Source organism: Mandrillus leucophaeus, unplaced genomic scaffold, assembly GCF_000951045.1.
Source record: "Mandrillus leucophaeus isolate KB7577 unplaced genomic scaffold, Mleu.le_1.0 Scaffold354, whole genome shotgun sequence".
Lineage (NCBI taxonomy): Eukaryota > Metazoa > Chordata > Mammalia > Primates > Cercopithecidae > Mandrillus > Mandrillus leucophaeus.
The window spans coordinates 2,704,951-2,727,499 of NW_012103743.1; positions in this window are offsets into that span (position 1 = coordinate 2,704,951).

Consider the following 22,549-nt stretch of genomic DNA (forward strand, 5'->3'; position numbering starts at 1 on the left):
TGTCAGTTTAGCTGGAGCTCAGCTGTGTGATTCTTCTGGCCTGGTTTCTCTAGGCACACTCACATGCCTGAGGTTGGCTGGCTTTCACGAAGAGATACTGGAGTGATGGAGCCACATGTCTCTCATCCTCCATCAGGGAAAGCCCAGGCATGTTCTCATTATAATTACAGAGGTTGAAAAGTAGAGATACACATTCTCTTTCGAGGCCAAGCCTTAGAGCTAGCACATTGTTACTTTGTCTATATTTAACTGGCCAAGGTAAGTCATAAGTCCAACCTTGATTTGAGAGGTGGGGAAATATACTCTGCCTCTTAGGTGACAAAAAAATACAAACTCTCATGGTAAAGAGAGAAAATGCAGAAAGCAATGAAGAATTGGGGCAATTATACCATCAATCAATCATAGTAAATGACCTGATCCTAGACGATGTGATGCTTTGCATGTGGTGGCTGCCTTGCAACCATGAAGGGTCAAGCCTATTGACCAAGCCCATATAATGGGAAAAACAAAGCAGCAAATTGGAAGCCAAGTTCTTGATGATATAATTGACCCTCTAGAACAACCCTGGAGTCATCTACCTGTGGATATCTTGTTATGTGAGACAATTTATTTTTCTCACTGTTTAAGTCACTTTAGAAAGATTGGATATTCAGTGACTTGCTCTTGAAAGCATATCCTTCTGCTGGGCCGGACGCGGTGGCTCACGCCTGTAATCCCAGCACTTTGGGAGGCTGAGGCGGGAGGATCACCTGAGGTCAGGAGTTTGAGATTAGCCTGGCCAACATGGTGAAACCCAGTTTCAACTAAAAAATACAAAAATTAGCCAGGTATAGTGGCAGGTACTTGTAATCCCAGCTATTTGGGAGGCTGAGGCAGGAGAATTGCTTGAACTCAGGAGGCGGAGGTTTTAGTGAACTGAGATCGTGCCACTGCACTCCAGCCTGGGCAACACAGTAATACTCTGTCTCAAAAAAAAAAAAATTATGTTTTACTGCTATGGCAGCCCATGGATTGAGGCTTCTCTCTTCTCTGTTTTGCGAGTCCCACACTGTAGGAGCAGAAGTCCAATGCTATGACAGATGCTGGACTTGCTTGCTTTCCCAGTCTCCCTTGCAGCAAAGTCATGGGCCCATGACTCAAGTGCTCACATTTACTCCAGATTTTAAATTGGAAGGTGGCAATATGAAGAAACAGTGCTTGATCACCTGTGATGGCCTTGATGGCAATGGCCTCTGATTTCTTGCGTGTCATCTCCACCTGGTGAAAATGTGATGTCTGGAAATCCAGTGATATGTGGATGAAATCTCAGGGAGACAGATGAATTTGAGCCAGAAAAAGTTTTAGCAGAACCCATAGGGCTACCTGGATGCTAAGCCAGCACCTTTCCCCACATCTGGCAGCAATTACATACCCATGGAAAACAAAGAAGACCTCTCCTGATTGAACCTCATCATAAGACTCATATTGCAGGGCAGAAATACCTTCCAGGGACTGGCTCCAAGAATTCCATTCCTAGTACCCTTCTGACTCTGCTTGGCTTGTTCCCACAAGCTATTTTCATCTTTGGAATCTAGTCCCTACCTCTGGACTCAGACTCTCTCTTGTGTGGACCTCTTGGCATTTCAAAGCAGATGTGCTCCTGATGCTAGGTGACCCTTGCTCTGCCCTTATTCTCCTCCTTAACATGGCAGATTGAAGTGGAAAAAGTCCTCAGCCTCACTCTTCTGAGAGTCGCCCTTCTCAGACACTCCTGCCTAAGACACTGACTGACCTCTGTCCTGGCTGTGGCTTCTCATTCATGTTATATTTTCCACAGAACTCTGGGCCACCATGTTCTGCTACCCATGACCCCACATTGACAAGTAAAGATTTTATCTACTGCACTCTTGTGATTGCCTGAAGACCTGTCTTCACCTCCCACTAGGCTCTATGACCTTCCAGGGCAGGCAACAATCTTCATCTCATTGCAGTCTCAGTGCCTTTGGTATATAGTAGTTGTTTTACCCAAGCAAGAGTTCAGACCAAGCCTCAATAAAGGCAAACTAGAAAATGAAGGGGTGATCATTCAGAGCCATGGCAGGTTCATTAAAAATTAACCCAGTTTCTTCTTTCTTTTTCTTTTTTTTTTTGCTAGAGAAATTAACCATTTCGGGGATTTCTTCCTGACTGTTAATCTGAGGCTTTAGGTATGAAACAAGGCAAACAGATACAGAGGCATCCTGTTCAGAGAGATTTTCCTAAACATTAGCCCATTATCCATCACTCTTAGCTGGTGCCCTCTTCAGTGCCTTCCTCACTAGACTGTGAGTTCTATCTACAAAGGCAGGAAAGTTATTACTCACTGTCTTCTCAGACTCTGGTGCAGCGAGCCTGGTGCACAGTGAGTATGGCACACAACAGGTGCTTAATAAAGAGTGAAATAATGAATTGACATCATCCCACCTATAGTGGCATAATAATTATCCGCCAAATACGTTATATCCTAATTCCTGGAATCTGTGAATATGTTAAATTACATGGCAAAGGGGAATTAGGGTGGCAGATGGAATTAAGGATGCTAATTGACGGACTTTAACATTGAAAGATAATCCAAGATTATCCTAGTGGACTCCATGTAATCACAAGCGTTCTTAGAAGTCGAAGATGGAGGAAGAAGAGGAGGTCAGAGTGATGCAGTGTGAGAAGGTCTTGACCTGACATCGTTGGTTTTGAATATGGAGGAACGTGGCCATGAGTCAAGCAATGGAAGTGGCCTCTAGGAGCTTTGGGGGGAACATCTCTACACCTGGTGTTGTTTGAGGCACCAAGGATACAACAAAGTAAGCAGGTAGCCCCTAGAAGCAGGGACACATATCCTCTCCTGGAGCCCCCAGAAAGAATGCAGCCTCAACAACACCTTGGTTGTAGCCCAGTGAGATCCGTACTGGACTTTTAACCTGCAGAACTTTAAGACAAATAGACTTGGCATGGTGGCTCACGCCTGTAATCCCAGCACTTTGGGAGGCTGAGGCGGGCAGGTCACCTGAGGTCAGGAGTACTGGACCAGCCTGGCCAACATGGTGAGACCCTGTCTCTAGTAAAACTACAAAAATTATCCAGGCGTGGTGGTGGGTGCCTATAATCCCAACTACTTGGGAGGCTCAGGCAGGAAAATCGCTTAAACCCAGGAGGTGGAGGTTGCAGTGAGCTGAGATTGTGCCCTTGCACTCTAGCCTGGGCTACAGAGCGAGACACTGTCTCCAAAACAAACGAACAAACACAAAACAAAACAAAACAAAACAAAACAAAAAAACCTTTAAGACAAATAAATTTGTGTTGCATAAAGCCACTGAGTTGGTGGTAATTTCTTACATGAGCCATAGATAACTAATACACCTCCTCTGACCTCATGCTTCAGAGGGATGCCTTGCTTACCTTAAGGGTGCATTCTCTGATACGTACCAGACATGCTCACCTGGAGGAAAACCCCTTGTCTTTGGGCCTGCCTATTATTTGCATTAATGACTGATGAGGTTATTGATGGTATTATGGTCTAATGTAGGGGTGCTGTGAGATCTGAAGGAAGAACAGGCTGTTGGATCATGGTCAGACTAAAACTATGGGTTTGGATTTTTAAAATATGAAAGGAACAGGGAGCAATTGTAAAGTCCCATGCCTGTGTCAAATAAAATGCACAGGGAGATTGTGACTTTGTCAGTAGGAGGGTGGTGAGGATGGTTTTGTGAATAAATGGCCATTTGGCGGGTGGCCAGAAAGGACAGAAGCGTCAGTTGGGTGACCTAGACCCAGTCTTTTGAATCTCACATATTGTCTCCTGGAGGTCTTTACTTTTTAAGGAATCTAGACAAGGACTGAGACTCTGGGAGATTGGTTAATGACCTCCTAGTTTGCAACCAATAAGAACTCCTCTGGGTCTTAGTTTCCTGTGTGTGAAATAAGGACCCTCTCAGCTATGGTATCTCTGGATCTGTCTGGAGTAGGGCCCCTCACCTTGCTAGGCTTCTGTCCTCCAAGCCTAGTTCAAATGTCATTGTCTCCTAGTGGCTTTTAGTTACATCTTCACCCTCCTTCAAGCACAGCCTGTTGCTCTTTGCGATTGATTGATTCTTTTATTGATTTGCTTTTTGCTATTTTTATTACAGTCATTTATCTTCAAGCTTATATTCTAAATGCCTGGGTTTATTTAACTCTGTAGCCCCAATGCCTGGCAATTAGTAGGTTTTGTTTTAAACCTTTGTTGACTAAAATAGAACTCAAGTTGCAAGTTGTTATTTAGAATCATTTAATTTTAAACACTGGAACTAGACTTCAGCAATTGCCTAATCTAATATCTCATTTGACCAGCGAATAAACTGAGACCCAAAGGGTGAGAACATGGACTTGCCCAGAGCACCACACAGCATATTTGAGGCAGAGAATAGAACTCAATTGTCTTGATTTATGATCCAAAGTTCTTCCTACCCATGTGGGCTTTTCTTTATCTATCTAGGTTACGGTGACACTACCTGCTGTAACAGAGAAGTCCTGAGACCTCAGTGGATTCACATAATAGAAGTTTATTTTGTGTTCACATAAAGTCCACTGGCAGTGGGATTGGCAAAGATGCTGTCATCTTCAACACGTGACCTCCAAGATTGCCTTGAGCATCAGTGTCCAGCTGGCAGGTGGAGAAAGAGAGAACAGAGGAACACATGGGGGATTTTTATAGGCCAGGCCTGGAAGGGGCATTCCCTGCTTTTGGCCATAGTCGATTGGCTGAAACACAGCCTAGGAGATGTAGTCCAACTGTGAGCCAAGGAGGAAAGTGAAGCTGATTTAATGGAAAGATAGCCAGTCTCTGCTGCAGATGCTAGCTCCTTGTATGGGTTTCTACTTCTATCATTGTATTTTAGTTTGTTATATACCTACACAGAAGAGTCCCATAGGCCATGAAAGAGCTAAAATTATATCAAGCAATGTTGCTACTATTATTGTTGTTGTTACTTACACTAATAATAGAGGGGGAGTAACAGACAGGAACCAGTGTGAACTACTTTCCAGTGTTTAACCCAAAACACGTTTTGCCAGGCAATTTCCCCTTAATCTTTAGACCTATGTGCATTTCAAGGGAAATTTAATCCTTGTGTTTCTGATTCATTTGCACTTAACTCATCAAAATGTTGCTTTGTAAGGCACGTTTGATGTACAAGAAGGCTCATAAGCCTTTTCATAAGCCTTTCAAATGCCTTTTCTCTTTGAAGCCAAAGTTTGTGCTCTTCCAGCGCTAACAGAGCTAAAACCTGGAAAGTCTTCCATTACCTTCCACCCCAGAGACCACAAATTAAGGTGGTTTGTACAGGTAAGCAGTGGAGGCTGCTCCCATTTCCTGAGTGGAAAGAAAACAATACCATATGGTTAAATGCCCATGGGGAGTGAGGACATAACCACTGTATTATTCCCTCATGCCTCCAGGCACTGGCTCCTCCTGGCCCATTGCCTGCAAAGCCCAAGCTCTCCCGCATTGCTTACTTATAGAAAAGGCCATCTCCTTCAATACTCAGATTTCTGTGCCTCTCTAAAATCCTCTTTTTTTTTTTTTTTTTTTCCGAGACGGAGTTTCACTCTTTTGCCTAGGCTGTAGTGAAGTGGGTGATCACAGCTCACTGCAACCTCTGCCCGCCGAGATTCAAGCGATTCTCCTGCCTCAGCCTCCCAAATAGCTGGGGTTACAGATGCATGCCACAATACCTGGCTAATTTTTGTATTTTTAGTAGAGATGGGGTTTTGCCATGTTGGCCAGGCTGCTCTCGAACTCCTGACCTCAGGTAATCCACCCGCCTTGACCTCCCAAAGTGCTAGGATTATAGTCATGAGCCTCTGCACCTGGCGTCTAAAGTCCTCTTGACTGCTTTTAAGAGCAATGAGTATTTATTTCTCTCTTTGTGCCTCCCTGTATCCTACTATAATAATAATAATTAATAGTTAACATTAACTGAATACTAATTACATAAGGTACCCTTCTAAGTACCTTACTTGTGTTAGCTCACTTAACCCTCCCAACAACTCCGTAAGGTAGACATTATTTTCCGCGTTCTTTTACAGTTGAGGAAACCAAAGAACAGAGTAAGTAGCTTGCCCAAGGTCCCACAGTGGGAGAGCCAGCAAAGTGCCTATAGTGTTCAACTACGTTTAACCGCAGGATCTGCTAAGCTGTCTGAAGGTAGGTGCTTATTCCTGTGTCTTATTATCAGAGATCCTGGCCCTTAAAAACCCCGTGAGAGGCTGGATAGAACATGGAGCCAAATCCTGCCCCTGACACTTTATTTTTTTGAGATGTTAGACAAGATGTTTAACCACTGGATGCTTCATTTTCTTCATTGTCAAATAGGGATGATGAAAGCACCTATCTTGTAGGGCTCTTGTGAGGATTAAATGAGCTAATACATGTAAAACTCTTAAAACACTGACCCATGGAATGTGCTTAGTGAGTGTTAGACATTATAATCGAATGAAGAAAAGGAGATGCGGATGGCATGGATATCTAGTTTTCCAGAGCAGGATTCTGGAAGGGTCAGGGAATGTTTTGGAAGACGGGCTCAGGATGTACAAAAGATCTCAGCAGCTTATGATTTGAGATTGAATCCTACAAAATTTAACATCATGGGGATAACTGAAAATCCTGTGCTGATGTCTAAACACCAACAGCACAGGCTTTGTATGGCAGGGAAATACAGCTAAGACTGTACCTGTCAATGATACACAGATATTTGCATTGATAGTGTCCCCAACTCCATTATATGCTACTGGCCACCTTAAGCTGCACTATTAGAAATGTATTGCCTGGAACAGGGAGAAGCTTGCCTTGTCCTGTTATATACTTGATGCATGCCAGGAGTTCAGTTATTTATGGAATTCCACTTCATGATTTTTACTTCTAATACATTTCTTCCGATTATAAAATATAGTTGCTGTTGCCAATTTAGAAAACTTAGAGAAAAATGAGGACAAAAAAGGAGATAATCCATAATTGTACAACCACCTCTTAATAGTTTGGCATATTTCCTTCTCTGTAGTCTTTTATATACATATGCATATTGCAGGTGTGAGCTGAGATTTCTTGATCCCTTGATATGTAGATACATTTGGCTTAGATTCTCATTACAGACTTTATAGGAGTTCAAACGTCTCCTCAAGATTGTGCAGATATCTCAGGAACTTATATTTTTACCACCACGTCTGGCTTAGATTTCTTGTCTCCCACAAATTCTTGTTCTTGGAGTTCTTTTTGCTTTTTTATATTTAAGAAGCATCCCTGTCATGCATGGAGATGATGGCTCTTTCTCCTTAGTTTTTGCCTGTGCAAACATACACATAAGATTGTGGCATGCAGAACTTTTCCTGAAGGATTGTGGAGAGCAGGGAGGAGTCTCATTGCACTGCAACCAGCAAACAACCCAAGCAAACAACTGGAAAGCATACTTCAAATCCACTTGTTTTCATTAAATGCTTTTGGCCACTGTCTTAGTCCATTTTGTACTGCTACAACAGAATACCTGAGATTGGGTAATTTATAAAAAAAAAGACATTTATTTGTCACAGCTCTGGAGGCTGGGAAGTCCAAGATCAAGGCACTGGCATTAGATGTGGTGAGGGCCTTCTTGCTGTGCTCTCACATGGAAGAAGGTGGAAGGGCAAGCTAGCGAGTTACCTGCATGCAGCATGAAGCCTCTTCTATTATGTAAGGGCCTTAATCTCATTAACAAGGGAGAACTCATGACTTAATTGTCTTTTAAAGGCTCCACTTCTTAATGCCTTCACATTGGCAACACCTGAATTTTGGAGGCAAACCATTCAAACCTTAGCAGCCACTCTCATGTCTCTATCTCACGTTTGATCAGTACATCCTATTAGCTCTAACTTTTAAAACACAGTCATGCACCACATAACAATGTTTTGATTAGCGATGGATGTAACCGTAATGTTGTAGTGCAAGGCATTACTCACATGTTTGTGGTGATGATGGTGTAAGCAAACATATAAAAGTACCACTTATATAAAAGTATAGCACATGCAGTTACATATAGTACATATTACCTGATAATGAAAATAAATGACTGTAACTGGTTGATATGTTTACTATCCTAGCTTTTTATTGTTATTTTAGATGGTACTCCTTCTACTTATTGAAATAAAGTTAACTGTAAAACAGCTTCAAGCAGGTCCTTCAGGAGGTATTCCAGAAGAAGGCATTGTTATAGGAGATGATGGCTCCATGCATGTTATTTCCCCTAAAGACCTTCCAGTGGGAATATGGAGGTGGAAGATAGTGAGTCCTGACCCTGTGTAGGCCTAGGCTAATGTGTGTGTTTGTGTCTTAGTTTTTAACAGAAAAGTGTAAAAAGTAAAAAAAATAAATTTTAAAAGAAGAAAAAAGCTTAGAGAATCAGGGTATAAAGAAAGAAAATATTTTTTATATAGCCATACGAAATGTTTTTGTTTTAAGCTAAGTGTTATTACAAAAGAGTCAAAAAGTTAAAAAAATTAAAAATGTGTGTAGACCAATAAAGATAACCTCAGAAAATGTATTTTCTTAGAAAGAAAAAGATATTTTAATAAATTTAGCATAGCTTAAGTGAACAGTGTTTATAAAGTCTACAGTAGTGTACAGTAATGTCCTAGGCCTTCACATTCAATCACCACTGACTCACTCACTCACTCAGAGCAACTTTCAGTCCTGTGAGCTTCATCCATGTTAAGTGCCCTATACAGGTATACCATTATTTATCTTTTATGCCATATTTTTTACTGTACCTTTTCTATGTTTAGATATACAAATACCGTTTTGTTGTAATTGCCTACAGTACTCAGCACAGTAACATGGTATACAGGTTTATAGCCTAGGAGCAATAGGCCATGCCATGTAGCCTAGGTGTGTAGTAGGTTATACCATCTGGGCTTGTGTGAGTTCCCTCTGTGATGTTCACAGCACTATGAAATCACCTAATGACATAGTTCTCATTTCCAGGATTCAACAGCACAGTAGGATGGCTATAGTTAACAACGATGTACCGTATATTTCAAAATAACTAGAAAAGAAGATTTGAAATGCCCTCAAAACAAAGAAATGATCAATGTTAGAGGTGATGGATATCTTAAGTACTCTGATTTGATCATTATGCATTCTATACATGTATCAAAGTATCATGTGTCCCATAAATTTGTACAACTATTACATCTCAATAAAAAAATGTAAATCAGGTCCCAGCACTTCTCCCCTCAATTCACCCACCATGGGTTTCCATTCCTGAGGACTGCCTCTAAGACCTTTTGTGATCTGGCCTCTTGCTTGCCTCTGCCTCATGTCCTGCTGCTTCCTGCCTGTGCATTACACTCCAGATGCAAAGAAATGCTTTCCTCTTCCTTCATGTGAACTTTGCACTGCTGTTCCTTCTGCCTAGAAGGATTTTTCCTAGATACTTTCCTGATGCACGCTGTGGGTCTTAAGTCCAATGCAAGACTTTGGTTCTGAGGTCACGCCATGCTTAGAGGAGGAGGTGACACTACTGAGACAAGATTCAATTTTAATTCTCGAAGGATGAATTATGGTTAGAATTGCCTAATGAATGAGATGCAGAATTGAATCAACAGTTCCCTTTCTTCTATCCCTCAGGCACCATATATTAGATGCTCAATAAACTTCAGCACCTTTGACTTACGGTGGTGATGATGATGAAAATGAACTTGAATCGAGCATGTGCAAAGTGCAGATGCTGTTCTAAGCACTTTGTATGTATTCACTGAGAAAAAGCTGTTATCTCCATCTTACAGTGAGGAAACTGAGGAGCAGGGAGGTTAGGCAATGAACTCAATGACACTCAATTATTAAATATTGGAGGCAGGATTCAAACCCAAGCCTAATAATGACATTTATTAAATAAAGTGTATATTATTAGCTGAGTGTTTTTATGTAACTTATTAAATCCTTAGTTCAGCCCTGGGGTGTATGTGTCATTGTCTCAATTTTACCAATGAGGACATGGACATTTCCAGACTTAAGTAATTGACCCAAGGTCACCTAGTGTGTAAGTGCAGAGTCAGGCTTTGAACTAGATCTGTTCTGCCTTCAGTGCAGTCTGACTCTGCACTTCAGGGCTGCATGCTATCACTCAGACTCAGAAAGAGATCATTGAGTACATAACCTCTCCCTGTACCCACATCCAAGCACTGAACGCACTGGGAGATAGTGTTTCATTTATTACGTGTGGCGGGTGAAGTTATACATAAAGAACCGTGACACTAATGCCATTATATTAAAAGTGCAAAGATTCCAATAAGTTTCTGAGCACACGCGTTACAGTAGTCTTCTCTCTCTCCCCAAGCGAGTGTACAGCTTTCTGTTGATTTGCTTCGCCTCACACAGTTATTACAGCATGATTTCCCCCAGTGTCCCAGCCTCCCTTCAGCTCTCATTTAGATTTCTCTTTTGGATGCGGCCATTTAAATGCATATCAGCAGCAATTGAACCCACCAGATTTCTTTCCCGATTAGCTGGGAAGATGGTCCTGTTAGTTCTCTGTGAGCAGAGTAAAAAATCTCGAGGGTTGGGCAAAATTCCTTTGTGACATGACCTGGTTTTGCCTGCACTGGCAGTGGGATGACTTGCAGTGAGCTCCCAGGGGGATAGTCTTGTTGGGGAGGGCATGGGAAGGTATGCAGGGAAGGGAATGTAGAGAGAGGTGTGTGGGCTTGGGTGCATGGAGGATGGCAGACATATGTATTGGCATGAGGCTAAATAAGTGGAATGGATTGTTCATGAGAGTGGGTTTAGATGACAAAGGAGATATGTGTGTGTGTGTAAGGTGGTAGGGGGGCATAAATTGTTTGGATGGATGGATGGATCGATGTGTATGTTGTTGGTATCTCAGAGGCAACTCAATGGTGTGGGAGACATGCCTTTCAACATGGCAGTCCACTCAGGCAGGATTTTGGGCAGGAAGGGGCACAGGAGAACTGCACTCTCAGCATAAGCTTGTTCTCAAGAAGGAAGGCTGAGCTGATCTGAGCTGATATGAGTGTGCTCAGTGTCTCTTCTCCAATTCACAAATCAGCTATCAAGAATCTCTGCAGGTCCCCTGGGCAGACAGAGACAAGGAATAGAGAAGCCAAGAGTTACACTAATTGCACCCTTATCATTGGGAGGAAACATCGGGGGCCAGGAAGAAGTGCTGCTTGTTTTCATATGAGCAGACTGTGAGCTCCATCACTGCTGTCCTCCCAGCATGGCACCTGAGCCCCTGCAGGTGCTCCATTATGTGCGGTGCAAGAGAATGATGGGGTGTAGATGGACTGGTGCTCCCAAAAGTGGACATGTAATTGAGTGATGTGTGGGTTTGATGATATGTGGGGCAGAAGTGTGAATATTTGGAGAGATCAAGGAGTGTTTAAGAGGCTGTGCCTATAAGCATGAGGGCTGTGCACGTGGATGTACAAAGGAGACTGTGTGCTGGGTGGATGTGAGGGTGAGTGTGTGTGTGTGAGTGAGAGAGAGGGTAGTGGGGGAGAGAGAGACAGAGATGGAGACAGACAGAGAGACAGAGAGACAGAGAAATAGCAAGAGAGAGACAGAGAAAGAGGGCAGGAGGGTGAGTGAGAGACGGAGAGACAAAGAGACAGAGAAAGAGACAGAGAAACAGGAAGAAGAGACAGTGAGAGAGACTCAAAGAGAAAGAAAGAGAAAAGGGTGGGGCGAGAAAGACAAACATACGAACACACACACAGAGACAGGGTCAGGGAGAGAGGTGCAGAGAGTTGGTGGATGTTTTCCATTTCTTTTCCTGTGAGTCTCTCAACTTTCCCTTTTCTCTTCCTAGCCCCCCTTGTACTTTTTCTTTTTTGCCGTAAGGTATCCTGAGAGTAGATGACACTTTCACCCCAACACATGTGAGGGCAATGGCGTCCCGCACTCACACACCACGCTTAGACTCCCACGCACTGCACACACGGAGCTCCTCGAGGCGGGTGCTCTCAAGGAGGTGGCATGCGTGCATGGAGGACAGCTGACAATGACTGAGCGCCGTCTGTGTACCTGGCTCTGGGCAGAGCACCGGGCACCATCTCATTTGATGCTGATGAGACAGCTATTGTGAGCACCTGGTGTAAGAAGAGGAATGTGAGGCTCAGAGAGGGGAAGAGACTCAGTCTGCTGACTCCCTTCCCATGAGTCTCTAATGGTTACATTCACTGTCCCTTTTCTCCTCTCCTCTATAGGCAACAGGGGCCCCTTTTTCCTGCCTGGCCCCTTTGTCCTCACCTCCACCCCGAATATCCTTTTCCTGGCCTGTCTTCAGGCATCCAAGACAGCAGGTATCTGCCTCAGAATTGGGTTCCCACCCTGGGGTCCTGAAGGCAGCTGGCTTGGTGGCCCATGGGGTCATGAGACAGAGTGTGGAGGCTAGGATTTAGAGTCGGTAGACTTGGGTTTGAATCGTGGTGTTATGGTCTAATGATGTCGTCTCACTAGAACGGTCCTCTTCTCTGATGTTTACTTACCTCATCTGCAAAATGGAGATGATTAAACCTGCTTCCTGTGGCCGCTGAGGGCATTGAGTGTCCAGTGGTAACATCCACAGAATGCTCGGCTTGGAGTAAGCATCTAGTGAAAGCCGGCTCCTTACCTGTACGCAGCTTCTTCCCTCTTCCCTCCTTTTGGCCACAGAGGCCAATGTCTTGGCCATCAGAAAGGAAAGCTGAGGACATCACCCATCAATTCGCCTTTTTCCTCTCTCAATTTCCTTCAGAGCTACCATTTTTTTGTTTTATTTGTTTATTTATTTAAGACAGAGTTTCACTCTATGACCCAGGCTGGAGTGCAGTGGCACCATCTCAACTCACTGCAACCTCCACCTCCTGAGTTCAAGCAATTCTCCTTCCTCAGCCTCCCAAATAGCTGGGACTACAAGCAGGCATCACCATGCCTGGCTAAATTTTTGTATTTTTAGCAGAGACAGGGTTTCACCATGTTGCCCATGCTGGTCTTGAACTCCTAAGTTCAAGTGATCCACCTGCCTTGGCCTCCCAAAGTGCTGGGATTATAGGCATGAGCCACCGCGCCCAGCCTTTTTAAAAATTTTAATTGTGGCCGGGCGCGGTGGCTCAAGCCTGTAATCCCAGCACTTTGGGAGGCCGAGACGGGTAGATCACGAGGTCAGGAGATCGAGACCATCCTGGCTAACACGGTGAAACCCCGTCTCTACTAAAATACAAAAAAAATTAGCCGGGTGTGGTGGCGGGCACCTGTAGTCCCAGCTACTTGGGAGGCTGAGGCAGGAGAATGGCGTGAACCCGGGAGGTGGAATTGCAGTGAGCTGAGATCCGGCCACTGCACTCCAGCCTGGGTGACAGAGCGAGACTCCGTCTCAAAAAAAAAAAAAAAATTTAATTGCTTTTTTTTTTTGAGACAAAGTTTCACTACTGTTGCTCATGGTGGAGTGCAATGGCGTGATCTTAGCTCACCGCAACCTCTGCCTCCCGGGTTCAAGCGATTCTCCTGCTTTGGCCTCCCTAGTAGCTGGGATTACAGGCATGCGCCACCACACCCAGCTAATTTTGTATTTTTTGTAGAGACAGAGTTTGTCCATGTTGGTCAGGCTGGTCTTGAACTCCCGACTTCAGGTGATCCACCTGCCTCGGCCTCCCAAATTGCTGAGATTATAGGCATGAGCCATAGTGCCTAGCCTCTCTACATCTCTACCAACCCATTAGACTCAAGATGCCTGAAATCAAGTTCAAATCTTCGTTCATAAACCCATTTGTGTTTTGTAAGAGCCTTATATAGTAGGTACCATGATTAGTCTTGCATTACAGAGGAGAAAACCAAGGCTCAGAGAAGGCAAGCCACTTGTCTAAGACCACACAGCTAGTAAAGTGTCAGAGCTGGGTTTAGATTTGGGCCTCTTAGAGCTTAAGCTTAGGTCCTTTCCCAATACCAGGCTGCCTGCCTTATGTGAGAGTGCCAATTGCAAAATGGTACAGGTGAGAGAAGGTCACCCAGACCCCCATCTCACCTGCTACTGGAGGGCCCAGCCCATGCCTGGCCTAGGGTGAAAGTTCCTGGTAGAGGTTTGGAGGTTGAGCTGAGGTGCTTCCTTACTGCCTCTTCGGTCACACCAGCTGCATAATCAGCCCATTAGCAAGTCGCCCCAAGTGCAGAAAAGCCTTTCCTGACAAGCTGTCAGAGGCTGGCCCAGAGGCAGGCAAGGGGGCCAGAGTGTGGCAGGGGGAGGAGGGGACCGCCAGCCCTGCTGGATCCACAATTTAATGCCAATGCCATGTCTTCAATCAGTTTCATCTCTGCTAAACATTCAGTGAAGTTTTTTCTTTCTTGCTTTTCGAATAACTGAGCATTACAAGGAGAAGCAGGTGGAGGTCATGGCCGAACCCAGGCACTGGGGTCAGCCAGACTGCTCTGCCTCCAGCAAGGACACACAGGAATTGCGTCGTGTGGTTCTGAGTTGGCCCTTCACCTCTCTGGGCTCCAGAGGCCCTGGTTGTAAGGCAGTGATGATAATCCCTACCATTTCAGGCCTGGCATGAAGAAAGTACGTTCAAACAGAAAGCCAAAGAGCAGAGTGTCTGAGCTGAGGTTTGTTTCCAAAGCTGGGCTTGACATGTCCCTCCCTAGCCAAGTGACGCAGGGCAAGTCACTGGTTCCCATGGGGCCTCAGTAATCTTGCCGTGTAAAACAAAGACAAAGGGATCTCACTCATGAGGTGAGGCAGGGATTAAATGAGCGAATACGTTTGATCCTTTAGCATATTACCTCACACATGATAAGCAAGCAAAAAATTAAAAATAGAAACAAAACCTCCCAATAACTAACCAACCTGTGGTTTTCAATCCTTACAACAAGCCTGTTTTGTGGGGTTTGTTATCCCCATTGTGCAGAGGAGGGGGCTGAGCTTCGAGAGTTTCATGAACTTGCTCAAAGTCATACGGAACAGGGGTGGTAGAACTGAGATCTAACCCTGGGCGGTCAGACTCCAAAAGGCCTTTTTTCCTTTCTACAATCCACAGAGGCAAAGCTGGAGGCAGCCGGGATTTACCCAGCCAGGAGGCCTCAGTCATGCCCATTGTCCCCCTGAGAGGAGGAGATGGTGGCTATTCTGCTTGGACATCGGGCTGTGGGGAGGGCCTATCCTGAGGGCATGTCTTCAGAAGAAAGATACCTCCCAGGACTTTCAGGGCATCCTGAGGGAGTTGGGAAATGAAATAATGCAAAAGCTACAACTTAGGGATCAATTAATATGCACCAGGAGCAGTACTGAGCGCCTAAGGCATAAAGAAAGTGAGGCTGGAGAGGTGGATACATTTGACCTCTTATCCTCATTGCATAACTGCTGGATATCAACCTGTCATTGCATTGAGTCTTGGTTCCCATCTGCAGACCTCCCCAGACACGCTGCAATGGCAAAAGCCCCTAGTTGGGTCTTAGGCATTCTTTCCACCTGGATTGTCCCATCTGATTACAGAGGTCTCTGAGCCTGGCCCACCCATGTGGGAGTGAAGATCACAGCAGCTCAAAGCAAGAGCCAGAGTGGAGAAGACGTCCTTGGCTGCTGCTGGGGTCCAATAAGCCAGCTTCTACCACGTGTGCTCCTGAAAAATCTCCTGAAATTCTAGTGATTCCCTCAAATCTCCCAAGGATGCTCTTTGGCTGTTAAACTCCTAAAGTCACTGTAGGATGCTGAGGACACTTGCAGCACATTTGGATCTGCCTCTCCAGCTTTCCCTATTGACAGCCATCCCTCTTGATTCAGAGAATGCAGAAGAGAAACCACCAGGCTTCCTGGGGCTAGAGGGGAGTGTCTCTTTTACTGGCAGTGGAGGCATTCAATTTACAAGGCATCTGCCTTGCCGAAGCCTCCTCTCTGGTCTTCTTCCACCTGGGGCCTGGGTCTCTCCTCTCTTAGTTATGGACACTTAAATTCCCACCAAGTTTACCAGGAATGAGGGGAAGGGGTCATGGAGATTTTCTTGTCCATCTCCCTCACTTGTGGTGGGAAAACTAGAGAGGTGGGAGGGTTTGTCCAAGTTCGTGGAAGAAGTCCGTGGTATAGCCAAGACCACAACATGTGTCTTTTTTTTTAACTTAGCGGGAGTAAGGGCTGTGTGAAAAGAGAATTTGCAGTCAGGCTGTGGTGCCAAATAACCATCATTGTCCTTTCCCTTCCCCTCTCCCTCTTCCCCCTTGTCTTGTTCCTCCCCTTCACCCTCCTATCATTCTTACCCAACAACAATAGCAACATCAATAGCAGACAAAGCAGTTTTTCAGTGAAAACTTTCCATGTAGCAGGCATTGCACCAACTTTAAAAAATTGTTTATTTTAGTCCCCATAATGACCTCATGAGATTGGCATTATTTTTCCCATTTCAGAGATGAGCAAAGTGAGGTTTAACAAAGTTAAAAAAAGTTTCCCAAGATTATACAACCAGCGAACCCAGGTAAGCCTAGCCAGGCTTTAAACCACTACATTATTGTGCCAGGATCTCTGATGTGAGACAAATTTGACAAGATCTGCTACCTACCTACCGTGTGGCTTTGGGTAGGTCCTTTTACCTCTTTGAGTTTCAGTTTCCTCATCTATAAAATGTAGCTTTTAATAATATTATCCCCACCTTGCCTCAGAGAATTATTGGAGGCTCCAGTTAGGAGGGAGCAGAAAGGGCCTTGCAAATGGTGAAATGCAATGGGCCCAGTGGTTTGATGAGAATGGGCACACAGCGGGGTTCCTCTGTTAAAGCCCAGCACCTGGCATATGTACAGCAGGTGAATAAGAAATACTTAAAGAATAAGTGAATGATTATCAATCTGCATAACCCCTTTCCCTCCTCAGCAATTCTACTCCCTAAAGACATGGGATTCTGACCCACAGAATTCTCCAGTACTCTACCTAACCGGAGGGAGATATAGTACAACTTCTTGCCTAAAACCTTTGCATCTCGATGTTCTGTCACCTATGGAAAGCCTAGGGTCTAAAAAAATGTGTGGTTCTGTCCTCACAGCCTCCAGGGCTCAGTATCCCCTGGAGGTTATCAGCATGGGCTTAGAAAAGAGGCCTGGACCTGTGGGCAAGGGACGGAGGCAGGCTGTCCCTTCAAAGCTTTTCCTCCTTCCTTTTTCATTTTTAATTTCATTTTTTTCTTCATCCAAAGGCTGCAGAGCTGAAATAATTTATTTTGGATTTGAATAGGATGTGATAAGCTGAAGAAGGGGCAGCCTGGATGGACATGGTGGAAGCATTAAGTTTTAAATTAGTCATTTGATGCTGGTTTGGGGACCAGAGCAAGGGCTCTGGCTGACAAAGAGGCGCCTGAGTCCTCCTGGCTGGCTACAGCGGTGGGTGGTGTGGGAGGGAAGAGGATGCTGCCAAATGGGCTGTTGCAATGGTTTAGGGGTCAGGCATCCCGGACGCCTGCCTGGTTTTGCCGTAGGACCATTACAGGCTTCCTCGTCCATTTCACTGCTTCTACTTTTAAGCTGTGTAACCTTGGGCAAGTCACCTCCCCTCTGAAAGCCTCAGTTTTCTCATGGATTGAATGGGGATAGTAGTTCCCTCTAACAAAAGTATTGCAAACACTTTCTCCATACAGGGCCAGTTCATAAATATTTTAGGATTTACAGGCCAGATAATCTTTGTTGCAATTATTCAGCTCTGCTGTTGTACTATGAATGTAACTATAGATACTACATAAACAAATGGATGGTGGCTATAGTTTTAAAAATTATTATTTACAAAAGCAGACAGCAGGCAGCTTATTTACAAAAGCAGACAGCAGGCAGCATTTGGCCCATGGGCCATAGTTTGTGGACTCCTGTTCTAATATCACTGGGAAAGCTCAGTGGGATCACAGGTGTGAAGTGCTGGGTTTGCTACCTCCCTGTAAGAGGTGCCCCCAAGTTAATTTTCCTCTTAATATCAGCCTCCTCAAGTCAATCTCCATGGACTGAACTTTCTAAATCCCAGCTGTGATAATGTCACCTACCTGCTTAAAAATCCCAAATGGCTCCCTGCTGTGTGCAGAATGAAGCCCAAATGCCTTTTCTTGGCACTAGAAGCCCTTCAGAATTGCCCACCATTTCCACAGCCCTTATCGTTTTATTTTCTCTCTGGACTAGCCAGTTTCTTTATCCACCTGGGGATAAGCCCAAAATTCTCATGTTTCTGGTCCTTTGCATTTCTGCTTTGGGGCTCTCTGTTCTTCCCCATTTTCCTGTGAACTTTCCCCATCCGTTAAAGCCCACGCCAATGGTCCCTTATCCACAAAACCTTCTCGGAGCCTCAGGAAGAACTGGCTACACCTCTGCTTATGAAGAGCATTCCAGGTTAGTGATCTGTTTTGTTTATGCTCACACTGAGGAGAAAGGGGACTCATATGCCCTGAAATTGGGCACTGAGTGGCCTCCCTGGGGGCAGAGGATAAAGACTGTCAGCATCTTTGCCTTCCATAGGCCACTTCCTGGAGCTCTTTTCTGCCTTTGCCTTAGAAAGGATTTGGCTTGTTCCAGTAAAGACCACTTCCTTTATGCTTGCCTATTCCATTAAGAGGGAGGTAGATGGTAACATGGTGCACAGAGAAGGGACTTCGCTGGCAGAGAAAGTTCAAATCTTATTGTTAATGATTACTTTTCTCATGGGTTATTTCTTTACCTCTAAAAGTTTATTTTCTTAGCTTTTAATGAGGCATATGTCCATTTTCCAGAATTGTCATGGGGATAATAGAAATAATAGTCATAATAATGGTGACAGACATTTATTGAGTCCTCTCTTGAACCAGAAACTGTTCTAAGTGCTTTACAAATATAAATGCATTTAATCCCCACAGTGACTTTTGAGGTGGGGAGTACGATGTTTACCTTGAGCTTCAGATGTGAAAACTGAGGCTCAGAGGCATCCTTCATGAGCAGTCTGGATAGGTGAACTGACTCCAGAACCCATGCACTATGACCTCGCTTAATGGAATGACTGGGAGTGCAGATGCAGTGCTTAGCACATAGTAGTTACTCAAGAAACATCGTGCTCTTCCTGCCCTCTGCAAAGATATCTAGGATGAGATATTGTGAGATAGATTTGACTCATTTGGGGCCTAGGCTGGTCTCTGAAAGTCTCTCGTTTCATTCCCATGTTGTTGCCAGGGGAGTAGGGAACATCTGGGTGTGCTGTGGGTGGGGGCAAAGTTGGGGGCATGGTGGGGAGGGCATGCAGTTCCTTGCTCAATCTCACCTGCACCCATTAACCAGATGGAACTTAAAATGAACCTGAAAGCGCAATGGGGACAACTTGGGAAGGAGATAAACACCTGGTGAGAAAGATCTCTATTTTCTCTTTAGAGCCCATTAAGTTTACAGAAACTCATGAACTTAGCGCAAACCTAATTAAGCTCAAATAAGGATGCCTAAGTGAAGGGAATGAGTACAGGGAGGATTGTGGTCGTGGTGAGAAAAGCAAGCTCTGGAATAAAGCGAGGCTTGATATAAGGTGATAAGCCTCTATGAAAGGTGGAAAAAAGGGTAAGTGTTTAGTCTTGACATCTGGGTCCAATCTTTAATCTCCCCATCCATTCCTAATGGTGTGAAAGGTAGTGGGAGGTGGCCGAAGTTTTGTGTCTGTCTGTCAGGACAGGTTTCTTCTTTTTTCTTTTCTTTTCTTTTTTTCCTTCCCTCTCTCCTTCCCTCCCTTCCTTTTTTTCCCTCAGTCTCTCTCCATTGCACAGGCTGAATGAAGTGCAGTGATGTGATCTTGGCTCACTGCAACTTCTGCTTCCTGGGTTCAAGCAAGCCTCCCAAGAAGCTGGGACTACACCCAGCTAATTTTTGTATTTTTTGTAGAGACTGGGTCTCTACAAAAAATGCTCAGGCTGATCTTGAACTCCGAGGCTCAAGGGACCTGCCCGCCTCGACCTCCCAAAGTGCTGGGATTACAGGCATGAACCACTGTGCCAGGCAGGCCAGGGTTTCAATCCTGACTCTTCCATTCCTTAAGCTTGCAATTTATTTTGTCTGCACCTCGATTTCTCATCTGTGAAATGGGAATATTTACTTGTAGGGTATTGTGTAGCTGAAATGAGATAATGTTGCTGGGTGTCTGGTGCCATGCTTGGAACACTACGGATGCTCCGGAAATGGCCACTATTGTGTTGGTTGATGTGTGCTCTGGTGGAGATAGGAGAGTAAGAGTTCTTTCTCCCTACCCTCATTTCTCATTCAGCCTTCTCTGGCTGTTCTCTTGATTCCTCCTGTGCAGACTGATTTTATTGACAGCCTCCATTCTTTTCCTTTCCCTGTGCTCTGCAACTTTGCAGGGTCTTCTCTTTTGATGCTGGGCTTGGCCAAATAATTTTGGATGGCAACAGGATATTAGCAAATGTGACACAAGTAGAATCTTGAAAAATGCTTGCACGTTGCAGCTGGCTGTCACTTTTGTTCCTCTGTGATTCCCTGGAGACCATCTCCACACGATCCTGCTGGAGATTGAAAAGCAGGTGGATAAGTGTTGTGTTACTCAGAACATCCCAGTCAAGGCCATCCTAGACTGTCTGACTGCTGGCCAACACCAAGATATATGAAAATGACAGCCAAGATCAGTGTAGCCACCCAATCAAGGTACAGATTTATGAGCAAAGATACATGCTTATTTTTTTTTTAAGCAACTGAGTTTTGAACTGGCTTGTTACACAGCACAGCACTATTTGTGGCATAAATAACTGATATAGCACACATCCAAGTTCTAGCTAGCTTTCAAAGCTCAGTTCAAATTCCCACTCCTAGCCAAGATATGGAATCAACATAAGTGTCTAGCAATGATGGATGAATGGATAAAGAAAATGTGAAAGTGTGAAATATATATATAACGGCCTTTAAAAAGAAGGCAATCCTGTCATTTGCAACAACATGTATAAACCTGGAAGACATTATGCTAAACAAAATAGGCCAGACACAGAAAGACAAATATCTTATGATCTCACTTATGTGTAGAATCTAAAAAAGTCAAACTCCTAGAAGCAGAGAGTAGAGTGATGATTTCCAGGGTCTGGGGGTGGAGGAAAGTGGGGAGGTATTGACAGCAGGATACAAATTTTCAGTTAGACAGGATGAATACATTCTGGAGATCTGTGTGGTGCTTATAGTTAATATAGTCACCATGTATTATATACTTGAAAATAGAGAATCAGTGTTTTTAAAAAAATTTTTTAATTTTACTTTAAGTTCCTGGATACGTGTGCAGAATGTGCAGGTTTGTTACATAGGTAAACGTGTGCCACGGTGGCTTGCTGTACCTATCAACCTATCACCTAGGTACTAAGCCCCGCATGCATTAGCTATTTGTCCTGATGCTCTCCCTCCCCTCGCCCCCACCCAAGGCCCTGGTGTGTGATGTTCCCCTCCCTGTGTCCATGTGTTCTCATTGTTCAGCTCCCACTTATGAGTGAGAACGTGCAGTGTTTGTTTTTGGTTCCTGTGTTAGTTTGCTGAGGATGACGGCTTCCAGCTTCATTCATATCCCTGCAAAGGACATGATCTCGTTCCTTTTTACGGCTGTATAGTATCCCATGGTGTATATGTACCACATATTCTCTTTTTTGAGACCAAGTCTCACTCTGTCACCCAGGCTGGAGTGCGGTGGCATGATCTCCGCTCACTGCAATCTCCGCCTCCTGGATTGAAGCGATTCTCCTGCTTCAGCCTCCCAAATAGCTGGGATTACAGGCGCCTGCCATCAAAACTGGCTAAATTTTGTATTTTTAGTAGAGACAGGGTTTCACCATGTTGGCCAGGCTGGTCTTGAACTCCTGACCTCAGGTGATCCACCTGCCTCAGCCTTCCAAAGTGCTGGGATTACAGGCATGAGCCACCACGCCCAACCCACATTGTCTTTATCCAAAAATAGACAATAGATCTTAAATGTTCTCAACACACACAGGTGCGCACACACACACAGATAAATATGTGAGGTGATGGATATGTTAATTAGGTTGATTGTGGTCATCATTTCACAATGCATACATGTATCAAAGCATCACAGTGTATACCACAAATATGTACAATTTTCATTTGTCTGTCATATCTCAGTAAATCTGGGAAAAAAAATCATCCAGGGAATATTCCAGGGACTACCATCTGTAAGTGATGTTCCTCCTGAGACTCTTGAGGGCTTATGCTTTGTTGTTGTTGTTGTTGTTGTTGTTGTTGTTGTTGAGACAGAGTCTCACTCTGTCACCCAGGCTGGAGTACAGTGGCATGATCTTGGCTCACTGCAACCTCTGCCACCCAGGTTCAAGCAATTCTCCTGCATCAGCCTCCCAAGTAGCTAGGATTACAGGCGCCTGCCACCGTGCCTGGCTAATTTTCCTAGTGTTAGCAGAGACAGGGTTTCACCATCTTGGCCAGGCTGGTTTTGAACTCCTGACCTTGTGATCCACCCACCTTGGCCTTCCAAAGTGCTGGAATTATGCCACCGTGCCCGGCCAGGCCTATTCTATATGATACACACTGAAGTTTTTGCCAGGTCTGTGG